Source organism: Filicampus tigris, chromosome 22 (genome assembly GCF_054856515.1).
Source record: "Filicampus tigris isolate MCC_2025a chromosome 22, RoL_Ftig_1.0, whole genome shotgun sequence".
Classification (NCBI taxonomy): domain Eukaryota; kingdom Metazoa; phylum Chordata; class Actinopteri; order Syngnathiformes; family Syngnathidae; genus Filicampus; species Filicampus tigris.
This window is the reverse complement of record NC_141238.1, coordinates 9654202-9665974: the sequence shown is the minus strand read 5'-3', so window position 1 is coordinate 9665974 and position 11773 is coordinate 9654202.

Sequence of the window (11773 nt, the reverse complement as noted above, 5' to 3'; positions counted from 1 at the left end):
CAGGCCAAGCGGAATGCGGCTCTGGCGGTTGCTGAGGCAAAAACCCGGGTGTGGGAGGAGTTCGGGGAGGCCATGGAAAATGACTTCCGGACGGCTTCGAGGAAATTCTGGTCCACCATCCGGCGTCTCAGGAGGGGGAAGCAGTGCACCATTAACACTGTTTATAGTGGAGATGGGGTGCTGCTGACCTCAACTCGGGACGTTGTGGGTCGGTGGGGAGAGTACTTCGAAGACCTCCTCAATTCCACCGACACGCCTTCCACTGAGGAAGCAGAGCCTGGAGACTCTGAGGTGGGCTCTCCTATCTCTGGGGTTGAAGTCACCGAGGTAGTCAAAAAGCTCCTCGGTGGCAGAGCCCCGGGGGTGGATGAGATCCGCCCGGAGTTCATAAAGGCTCTGGATGTTGAGGGGCTGTCATGGTTGACACGTCTCTTCAGCATCGCGTGGACATCGGGGACAGTGCCTCTGGATTGGCAGACCGGGGTGGTGGTCCCCCTTTTTAAGAAGGGGGACCGGAGGGTGTGCTCCAATTACAGAGGGATCACACTCCTCAGCCTCCCCGGCAAGGTCTATTCAGGGGTGCTGGAGAGGAGGGTCCGTCGGAAGGTCGAATCCCGGATTCAGGAGGAGCAATGTGGTTTTCGTCCTGGCCGTGGAACAGTGGACCAGCTCTACACCCTCAGCAGGGTCCTCGAGGGTGCATGGGAGTTTGCCCAACCGGTCTACATGTGTTTTGTGGACTTGGAGAAGGCGTTCGACCGTGTCCCTCGGGGAGTTCTGTGGGGGGTGCTTCGGGAGTACGGGGTACCGAGCCCCCTGATAAGGGCTGTCCGGTCCCTGTACCACCGATGCCAGAGTTTGGTCCGAATTGCCGGCAGTAAGTCGGATTCGTTTCCTGTGGGCGTTGGACTCCGCCAAGGCTGCCCTTTGTCACCGATTCTGTTCATAACCTTTATGGACAGAATTTCTAGGCGCAGCCGCGGTGTCGAGGGGGTCCGGTTTGGTGGCCTCAGTATTGCATCTCTGCTTTTTGCAGATGATGTAGTACTGTTGGCTTCTTCAAGCCGCGATCTCCAACTCTCGCTGGAGCGGTTCGCAGCCGAGTGTGAAACGGTCGGAATGAAGATCAGCACCTCCAAATCTGAGACCATGGTCCTCAGTCGGAAAAGGGTGGCGTGCCCTCTCCAGGTCGGGGATGAGATTCTGCCCCAAGTGGAGGAGTTCAAGTATCTTGGGGTCTTGTTCACGAGTGAGGGTAAGATGGAACGGGAGATCGACAGGCGGATCGGTGCAGCGTCTGCTGTGATGCGGACCCTGTATCGGTCTGTCGTGGTGAAGAAGGAGCTTAGCCGAAAGGCGAAGCTCTCAATTTACCGGTCGATCTACGTTCCTACTCTCACCTATGGTCATGAGCTGTGGGTCATGACCGAAAGAACAAGATCTCGGATACAAGCGGCCGAAATGGGTTTCCTTCGCAGGGTGTCTGGGCTCTCCCTTAGAGATAGGGTGAGAAGTTCGGCCATCCGGGAGGGACTCAGAGTCGAGCCGCTGCTCCTCCGCGTCGAGAGGAGCCAGTTGAGGTGGCTCGGGCATCTGATTAGGATGCCTCCTGGACGCCTCCCTGGTGAGGTGTTCCGGGCATGTCCCACCGGCAGGAGACCCCGAGGACGACCCAGAACACGCTGGAGAGACTATGTCTCCCGGCTTGCCTGGGAACGCCTTGGGATCCTTCCGGAAGAGCTGGAGGATGTTGCTGGGGAGAGGGAAGTCTGGGCTTCCCTGCTGAAGCTGCTGCCTCCGCGACCCGACTTCGGATAAGCGGGAGATAATGGATGGATGGATGGATGGAAATAATACATACAGGTTAAATAAATATTGAAAGAGGTAAATACATATTGAAATAATGAATTAATTGGTGAAATAAATAATTATTGAAATAGTTGAGAAAACAGCAAAGTAAATACTTAGTGGCACATTTCATTTTGTATTCATTCACATTTGGCAATTCACAACATGATGTTTTCACTCACATTGAGTTCTTCCTTACACATTCTTAATCAATCAGCTTTTTTCAAAATTGTTTGGTTATTTTTTGTTGATTGAACAATCAATCAATACATGGAGGAAAACTATCTCATGCAAAACAAAAGATCAGATTTCAAATGTGGGAGCAAAACATCTCCAACATCATCACTGACTTTAAGCCTTAACACAAGGTTAAAGTTTTAGAATCTTCTATCTATCTATCTATCCATCTATCTATCTATCTATCTATCTATCTATCTATCTATCTATCTATCTATCTATCTATCTATCTATCTATCTATCTATCTATCTATCTATCTATCTATCTATCTATCTATCTATCTATCTATAACAAGAACAACAAAATATATCGTACAAAAAAGTAAAAATAATTACAAAAATAAAAAAATATTTAAAAATAAAAATAAATAGCGAAATAAATGTGGAAATAAACACACAAATAAATAGATATGTACAGTTAAGTATCAATCAATTCATATTTTCTTTTATTGCTTTCGATTAAGTTTATTTATATTTGTTTTTATTTTCACTTTTATATATTTTTAATTTTGACAGTTTTGGTCCTCCATACTGTTCACCCAGAATTATTATTTTTTTCTTTTTTTTATTCTAAGCGCCTTTTTATTCTTTTTTGTTCAACTATTTCCTTGGTGGTTTTAATGAATGATACGCCGTTTTATGACACTTACTTTTTTACACTTTATTGAACATAGACAATTACAAATTCTCAATCCTCAGTCAGTTGTTCACCCAAATGCAATATGGTCCAGCTGCGGCCACAAATGGGCGTTCCCGTTTTTTATGGAAACGCCCGGTTCTGACAACGGGAACGCGCCCTCACCTCAAGGCGACGTCACTGGCAGAAGACACCTGTTCTCCAGTACAGTATTAAGTTTCCAAAACGCCTACGTTTTTTAGATAGTGTTCACGTGTTGAGAGTTAGTAATAGTAACTTATATAGCGTTTTAGCTTCACCATTTGATGCCCAAAGCGTTTCAGAAAAGCAACTTTAAAAAACTTTTAGTGTGTATGCACAGGAAGCATGTTGTCATTTGGACCCAGGCTTAAAGCGACACTTGGGTGAGCTCAACATTGGGACTTATATAAAAGGTTTACATGTAAAAATGATATTAGTACTAAAATGCCCACCTCAAAAGACTGTAGTGATTTAAGGTCTTTTTTTGTGATTAGGTGTACGACAAATTTCCCCGCCCCAAAAAGTTATGTTATGTTTTCGGTCTCAGCGGTCTACGTCACGCAAGGAAGGCATGCTTGGTAATATTGCTTGCTCTGTCAGTACTGTTGTCTAAAACGGTGACGATCGCCACCAAAATGCAAATGCACATTACTACTCTTGTCCACTTCAACCTGTGAAAGTATAAAAGTGTTCTGCACAATAGTTTGGATTTATTGACATAAAACGTGATCTCATCATGATCACCTCCACAAAATCAAAAATACCGTGGCGATTGCTTCTCCACTTTCACAAGCTGAAGCGGACAAGAGCATGAACGCGCACACGAACCCCGACTGGTTATATTTCGGACATTTAGCGATGCTAAACGTGTGTCTCAGGAGGGACAGAGAGAGAGACGGCGACTTGCAGTAGCAGCAGGCAGATTGGAGCTTTACGTCCCTTTCTTCCTTCCCCGGCTAAAGGTAGGATAATGGGACGGCTAATAGTAACCTAGCTTCAGGCCGTTAAAACAAAAGGCGTTAGCACAACAACATTAGCTCCTTATTGTCTGCTAGGGTTGCCCACCGTCCCTTGAAAAACAGAATCGTCCCGTATTTAGGAACGAAAGTACGCGTCCCGCATTGAGTTGTAAAGGGACGCACTTTGTCCCGTAATATTGTCAGAGTAAAAAATAATATGTAAAATGTCAATTAATGGAACAACACTTCTTTAACACACCACCTCCGCAAAGGCTAACTTCAAAATAAAGCTTACCAAATAATACATTGCATCATTGATACCAATGTAATAGCCTTCATAAGACTTTTACTTTGAAGTTGACCTCCGTGGTGGCGTAACAGCTAACTTGAATTCCGTCGCTAACAAACCGCTAGTTAATTACGCTTTTTCATTGTATGATACAGCACAAGTCTCCGGCGTTAGTGGCAAGCAGCTGTTATCATTCTGCTAAAATTTCTAATCTTTTTTTTCCCCTTTTTTCGTTTGCTGATCCGAAACACAATCCGATCTTGAGCTGACTCAAAATCCGTGACCAATCTGAACCGTGACTTATATGACCGTTGAACCTCTAGTGAGTACCAAAGTCAATCTCCTGGTACTAATGTGAGTAACCCATGAAAAAAATGATGTGCACCCCGGTTAATATGGGGAATGTACAATGAATGTCATCATTGTATGAACAAACATAATAATTTTGGGGTGGAATAAACAAGTACAATTGATTGACAAGTATGTTAAATAAATTAATAATACATAAAAGTAATAAATTGATGAATAATAGATAAAAAATACACACACAGCCTTACATTAACTACAAGTTCAAACAGCAGATATGCATTATTTTTACTGTACAGGCAGTCGATATACTACACCTAATTAATAAATACAGTAAAGAGTAAGTGGACAAATATATGAAAACGTTCTGCTGAACTGATTAAAGGTGAGCTCATTTTAAGCCTCAACTATGACACGTCTTGCTCTGTGTTTTACTCTGCAGTTGTCAAAGACGTTTCTGCCAAGGCAGAAAGCTCTTTGCCCTTGGCAGCACATAGTGAATATTCTGATTGGATAACAATAGAATCTTCTAAATTATATATTAATAAATATATTATATATATGAATTAATTTCAAATATCACTACTTTATCTTGAGGATCAATACTTAAAATTGAGCACGATGGTTCGGAATATCGATAATTTGATATCGATACGCCCATCCGTTGTGGAAGGCAGTCAGGTCGGCCGTCCCCGCCGATTATGTGTCCCTTATTTATTTTTCAGGGAGTTGGCAACCCTACTGTCCGCCCAGCGTGTGGAGGTGAAGATGAGCGAGCCTGTGTCTTCATGTCGCCTCGCAAGTAGTCGCGCGCGGTGTCCCTGCTTTTTGCTAGCAACCGCCACCTTCTGCCCAAGTGAAGCGGCGTGAGAGTGACAAAAGCCCTCATCGAACAGCAAACAAAAAGTTTCGGCGAGGCTGACTGCACAGACGAGTGTGGCTGCATTGGAACGTGCCATTTCGGCTGTCACCTTCCAAATTGGACGGCGCGTTGTAAGTCGAAAAACTGGGGCCATTCGTCATCCAAATAAATGTACACGTCTACTTATTCCCACTTCAGTCTCTGTAAATATCCTGACTGGTGTTAAATGCCTCGCCTGTCTTAACCGTGATCAGCAAAGAAGCAGTGTTTTTTTTTTTTTTTAAGCAAAGCGGCAGCGCGCGCTCATCCCAGCCTATGTTGTACCTCTGCTGACTTCCACATTTCCTCATCCTCATATAAATCAGCCACAGAGAGGTTAATCCTTTTCATATGTTGAAGTGGGCATTAGTAGAGATGTCCACATAAATTTTGGTGCCAATTGATGGCCGTTTTTTCGACGTTATAAGAAATAAAAGTACAATGATTTCCAATGGAGGGTTTGGACTCGGTTCCTCGCGTGACTCCGGCCGAACAGGATAGCCATCGTGCTCATTATCAAGGGGCGTTATTCATGGAGTTACTTATTTTCTAATTTCTCCAAAATGAATGGATAAAATAGAAAATGGCACCTCTTTTCAGTTTCTTGATAAAAAAATTCAGTTTCTTGATAAAAAAATATATAAAATGATCTTGTTAGTGAAAACATGGCCATCCCATCGTCCCTTGAATAATGCACACGCATGTCCTCCATGTTATGTTTTATTAAAAACATAACATGGAGGACATGCGGTCAAACGCGAGCGAATCAAGCGACTCGGAACGCTTCATTCGCATTTGGTGTGAACGTAGCACGAGTCGCTTGATTCAATCGGGTTTGGCCGCATGTCCTTTGAAACCTGAAATGCTGCAGCCGCTCATTCACTCACAACGGAGTGCGGAGGGGCTTCGCTTGGTAGTCGACTACGACAGCATTTTTCAACATCACAATCAAATGGCCGACACGCTATGCTAATGCTAACAATAAAGTCTTGGTAAAGTTTTTTTTAATGTATTTAAATGTAAAGTTCAAGAACTATAAAAAAAAAATGAAGCCGCTGAGTGAACGCTGTTTGGCTGTGTGTGACGTAGTATCCCCGATGCTGATTGGCTGCTAAAGTATCCCCGATGCTGATTGGCTGCCGCAGTATCCCCGATGCTGATTGGCTGCCGCGAGGCGGAGTGGCGAAAAAAGTTGACTTGATTGATACGCGACGAATGGGACGAATGGACGGATTTTCGGTGCTTCGCACCGCGTCTCACCGCGTCTCACCGCGTCTCACCGCTCCAAACGCATCATTCGCACCGCCCGGCACGCAACCGCGCGAACTACATTGACTCCAATACAAACGCGCCGCCAGAAACGCATCATCCGCGTTTGGTGTGAATGTAGCAATACACTGTTTTTCTCCATCCCATCCTGCCGCTGCTTCTACTACAGATAGTAGGTTACTTTAGCATAGAGAGCCCCCTGGTGGAGTAGCTGTACTCACTAAATAATTTCTAATCGGCACACTCCAAACATTTAATTTGGAACGTGGTTTACAGTCAACTATGTGTGAATTGGATAACATTGCATTCCTGAGCAAGAGAATGTCTTTTTTTTATTATGTTTGATTTAAATAATGAATAGGCTGTTGTGAAGTCGTGAGGACCCACTGCGTGTCCCTCACTCTCTGTCGTGTTGGGAACACCCCGGCTGTAACTGGATCCTTCTAATTGGTCGACAAAACGCGTACAGGAACGCCCAGTGGGCGTTCTTGTATCCTTACAGGAACGCCCAGTGGGCGTTCTTGTATCCTTACAGGAACGCCCCGGCCGCAGCCGGACCCTTCTCCCAGATTTTTTTTTTTTTTTAATTCTTCTGAAAATTCTCATACAAACCAATAAGGCACATATTGATCTAGAAATTTGAACAGTTGAAACGGCAAATAAGAACATAAAGTATAAAAAAATACAAAATAAACTTAAACAAGATAAATAAGATAAATAAAAAATAAAAAATGTGAGGGTCTCAATCAAGAAGAGCAAAAAGGTCCATCAAAGAAAATAGTCTCTGGGCATTTTTGTTTGACATGTAATACAAGGATTTTTTGTAAAGTATGAGATCATTCCTCCAGCTGTTGATGTGAGGCTTCGCTTTGATGAATTTACACCTATGGATGAAATGTTTCACAAGAGAGAGCAAATTGTTCACCAAAAAGTCCAAGTCCTTCTCCTTTAACTGAACTCCAACTTTAATGGACTTCCAGTTTAAAGGGTGCAACACAATTTGTTTGGATACTAACCAGCTCTGTAAGGCTAACCAAAATTCTGACACAAGTTTACAATCAAAGAAAATATGTTCCACCGTTTCCACGTCATTCTCACAAAATCCACACAAGTCATTGTCCCAATTAAATCTTATACGTAAGAAATGCTTAGATGGGTAAATGTAATTCAACATTTTAAAAGAGACTTCTTTTGCTTTGTGAGGAATTGGATCAGATAAATAACGTTTTCTAATTATTTTTGATTCATGAGAACTGAAGTCACATAGAACATATCTTCTTTTTAACAAGAAAGGAAAGTATCTTTTAGTTAAAACACTCCTAATGAACTTATTACAGAAATTATTACTATCAAAGTTGAATCCTTCTACGCAGAGTGAACTAATTTCTGGAACATTGGAATACAACACCCATTGTTGAGTCATTGTTTTAAGGGGTTCTGGAATGGCTTTGATTATTTTATTGAATTCTCTAAGTGAGAAGTGAAAGTTATATTTCAGACAGAAGTCCTTGTGAAATTACCCTGATCATTCATTAAATGAATAAATAGACCAAATTCCTTTATCCATCCAGCTTCCTAAAAACAATGACTTACGATTGGTCAAAATATATCTGTCGTTCCATAGGGGTGAATTGTGAGGAGTAAAATTGTGTTTATATCACAAGTTCAAGAAAAGGAGAACTTGCTGGTGGTAGTCTGACAGTTTCACAGGCAATTTACATACATCATAATCACAGTGCAACAGAAAGTTAATTCCACCCATTTTCTGAAAATTTGCGTTGGCAATGGTAAACCAAAAGGAATCTTTGTGTCTAATCAATGCATTGAGACATTTTAATTTTGTTGCACCATTCATGACTGAGAAATCTATAGCACTTAGACCACCCTCTTCAACACTCTTAATCACATCAACTCTTCTGATATTCTGACATTTGTTTTTCCAGATGAATTTGAAGTTTATGCCATTTATGCGTTTTGTCATTTTGTCTGAAATTTCAAGTGAAAAAGCAGTATAGATAGCTCTTGAGAGACTTTCCATTTCAGACAGCAGCACTCTACCAAATTTAGAAATATCCCTCTGTAGCCAAGAGTTCAAGATGTACATGTATCTACATTTTTGCCAATATTTCCTTTTTCTCTTAATTCTTTGTCTTTGGTAATAACAATTCCCAAATATTTGACTTGGGTTTTAACAGCAATATTACATATGGTGGATGCCGGCTGATCATGAAGGGCAAAAATTTCACATTTCTCAATATTTAGTTTCAGGCCGGAGTTTGCATGTTCTCCCCGTGCCTGCGTGGGTTTTCTCCGGGCACTCCGGTTTCCTCCCACATTCCAAAAACATGCATGGTAAGTTGATTGGATACTCTAAATTGCCCCTAGGTGTGATTGTGAGTGCGGATGTTTGTCTCTGTGTGCCCTGCGATTGGCTGGCAACCAGTTCAGGGTGTCCCCCGCCTACTGCCCAAAGACAGCTGGGATAGGCTCCAGCACGCCCCGCGACCCTTGTGAGGAGAAGCGGTACAGATAATGGATGGATGGATAGTTTCAGGCCTGTTGCTTTGGAGAATTGACCAATGGAAACTAATGCTGTGTCAATTTGCAATTCTTTTTTTTTTTTTAAAGTCTCGTTTCGTCCGCAAATTGACTAATTAAGATATTTTTCTCCAAAATATTTATTCCTTTAGTCCCATTATTTTTTATCATAATAGCCAGAAGCTCTGCTATTAGGATAAATAACAATGGCGAGCTGTTACAACCCTGTCTAATACACCGAGAAACTTGAAATCTTTGGCAGGTACCGTGTTCTAAAGTCACCGAACTGTTAATGTCCCTGTATAACATACCAATCGGTTAGTAAATTTCTGACCAAAACCAAAATAGTTCAGAGTACTTAAAATGAAGGGGTGCGCAACTGAGTCGAAAGCCTTGTAAAAGTCAAGGAAGAGAATCAATCCCTCCTGTGACAATAGATGACTGTAATCCACCAGATCTAAAACCAGTCGTATGTTGTTGTGAATTGAACGTCCCCCCCCACAAAAACAGATTGTGTTTCTTCAATAAACTGCGACAAGCCTTGCTTCATTCTCGCTGCTATGCATCCAGAAAGTAATTTATAATCTGTGTTAAGAAGTGTTATAGGTCTTAAATTATCTAATAATCTTTTATCTTTTTTGTGCTTGGGAATTAGTGTTATCAGACCTTGTTTCATCAGTTCTTGTTTCGCTACGCATTCTAGTATTGCCTTAACCTTTATATTGCGCTGGGGTCAAAATTGACCCATTTTGAAGTTTAGGTACATAAAAAGTACCATTTGCTTTTTTGTACCGGAACGAGGCTTCATCTAGTCCTCAGACACAACAAAATTAATTTTCACCATTTTAACTAATTTTAAAGGTCTAAAAAAAAATAGTGACATTTGTGGTGTTATGGGTCTAATTTGACCCATCAGTGAATACTGGCTGTTTAAAAGCTGTGGGTTGCTCTGAGGATCAATTATGGCTCAACATGCTCCACATTAGACAGACAGACAGACACACACACAGACAGACAGACAGACGGAGACACAAAGATACACGCACACATACACACACACACACGCACAACCACACCCACGCACCCCACACACACACACACACTAACATGCGCACAAACATTCTTGTAAATTATTGTTACATGCGCACTCAGACATACACAAAGGCCATCATCACCCCACGTGAACTCAGGCTTTCTTGCAGCATATTGATGAAGTTTGAATAAAAATAAACATTGGCGTATATAAGCAGGGTTTGGGTGAGATATTATCAGTTGTGTTCTGTTGGAGCTGTAGTCTACATGAGAAAGAGGTGTACAGTTTATGAGTGGCTGGATCATATCTTTGGTCTTGACACTCCATGACACTGAACACAGAGAGGAAAGCCAAGCTGAGGAGGATGTGGATGGGGACGGGGTTCAGTATGACCCTGAACAAGACCACACATCTGATGAGGAGGACCCAGATTTCACAGATGCAGAAGGAGAGGTCTTCCAGTCAAGGAAATGTGACATTTCATGGTCATCAAGCCCTCTGGACACCCAATACAGGGCACCAGAAGAGAACAACCTCAAAATGACTCTAGGGCCTACTCGAAATGCTATGTCGCATGACCAAGACATGTAGTCCATATTTGCTGTTGGTTTCCACAACCTCGTCAGAAGATCCTGCTTGAGCTGACCAACATGGAAGGGGGAAGAGTGTTTGGTGGTAGCTGGATGGCATAGGAACGAGGCAGGCAAGGGGAACAAGAGAAAGAGGTGAAAGTCCTACCTCTCCAACAAGGACAGGACAACCATTGCCACTTGCCACACATGCAAGAAATGCATTTGAGTGAAATGCAAGGAGCACACGTCTATAACCATCACATACTCTGATTCATGCATATAAGCAACATACACACAACACATGTTTTCAGTTTATGGTTTAATTTTCATTTGCATTTGCAATTCTGTTTAAAATGAAGTTGTTTTTATGAGAAAGAAATTACTTTTTGTCTTTATCCTACCATAAATCTATCCGGGTCAGTTTTGTAATCTGTACCCACAGTTTGGTAAACTGTACCCACAGTTTAGTATACTGTACCCACAGTTTACTAATCTGTACCCACAGTTTAATAAACTATACACACAGTTGACTAATCATACCCACAGTTTAGCAAACCGCTAGCGTTCCGTCATACACACGGTCGTATATCTGTCAAGGTAAATTCAATTAGGAGGTGTATTGTTACGAGAGCGTAGTGCAATGCTTTGTGAAACACTTTTAGAACACTCATGGCGTGGTTTATTTTAACTTTCATCCCCTTATATCAAATGGAAATAGTATTGTACTAGTTCGATTGTGTTGCTTGAGCAGATTTAGCAGGAAACGGCTACAATTAGCCAACGTGTTTATGTTCATTTTTGGTGCGTCAAATTCATTCGCAACCTTTTTCACTCGCCACAAGCAATCACCCTATCGTGACAACTGTTATCCTCGCCCTGGTTTGACTTTAGTGTGGTCTTTCTGGCATATCGGACGGAACCAAAGTGGTTTTAGTCGAGTCCTCGCCGGAGAATTAAGTGGACATTTACTCACGAATCACAAGCAACTACGACTGCCGGAGAAGTGATCATTTACTCACTAATCACAAGAGCAGACAACTAAGACTGTGACAGCACTGTAAGTACTTTGTCTGAAGTTACTTATGTTTAACGACAACAATTCTTTTGTGTTTATCTGACATTTTTGTCTGAAATGGCTTAGTAATTTGCTTTTGGTCTCTGCT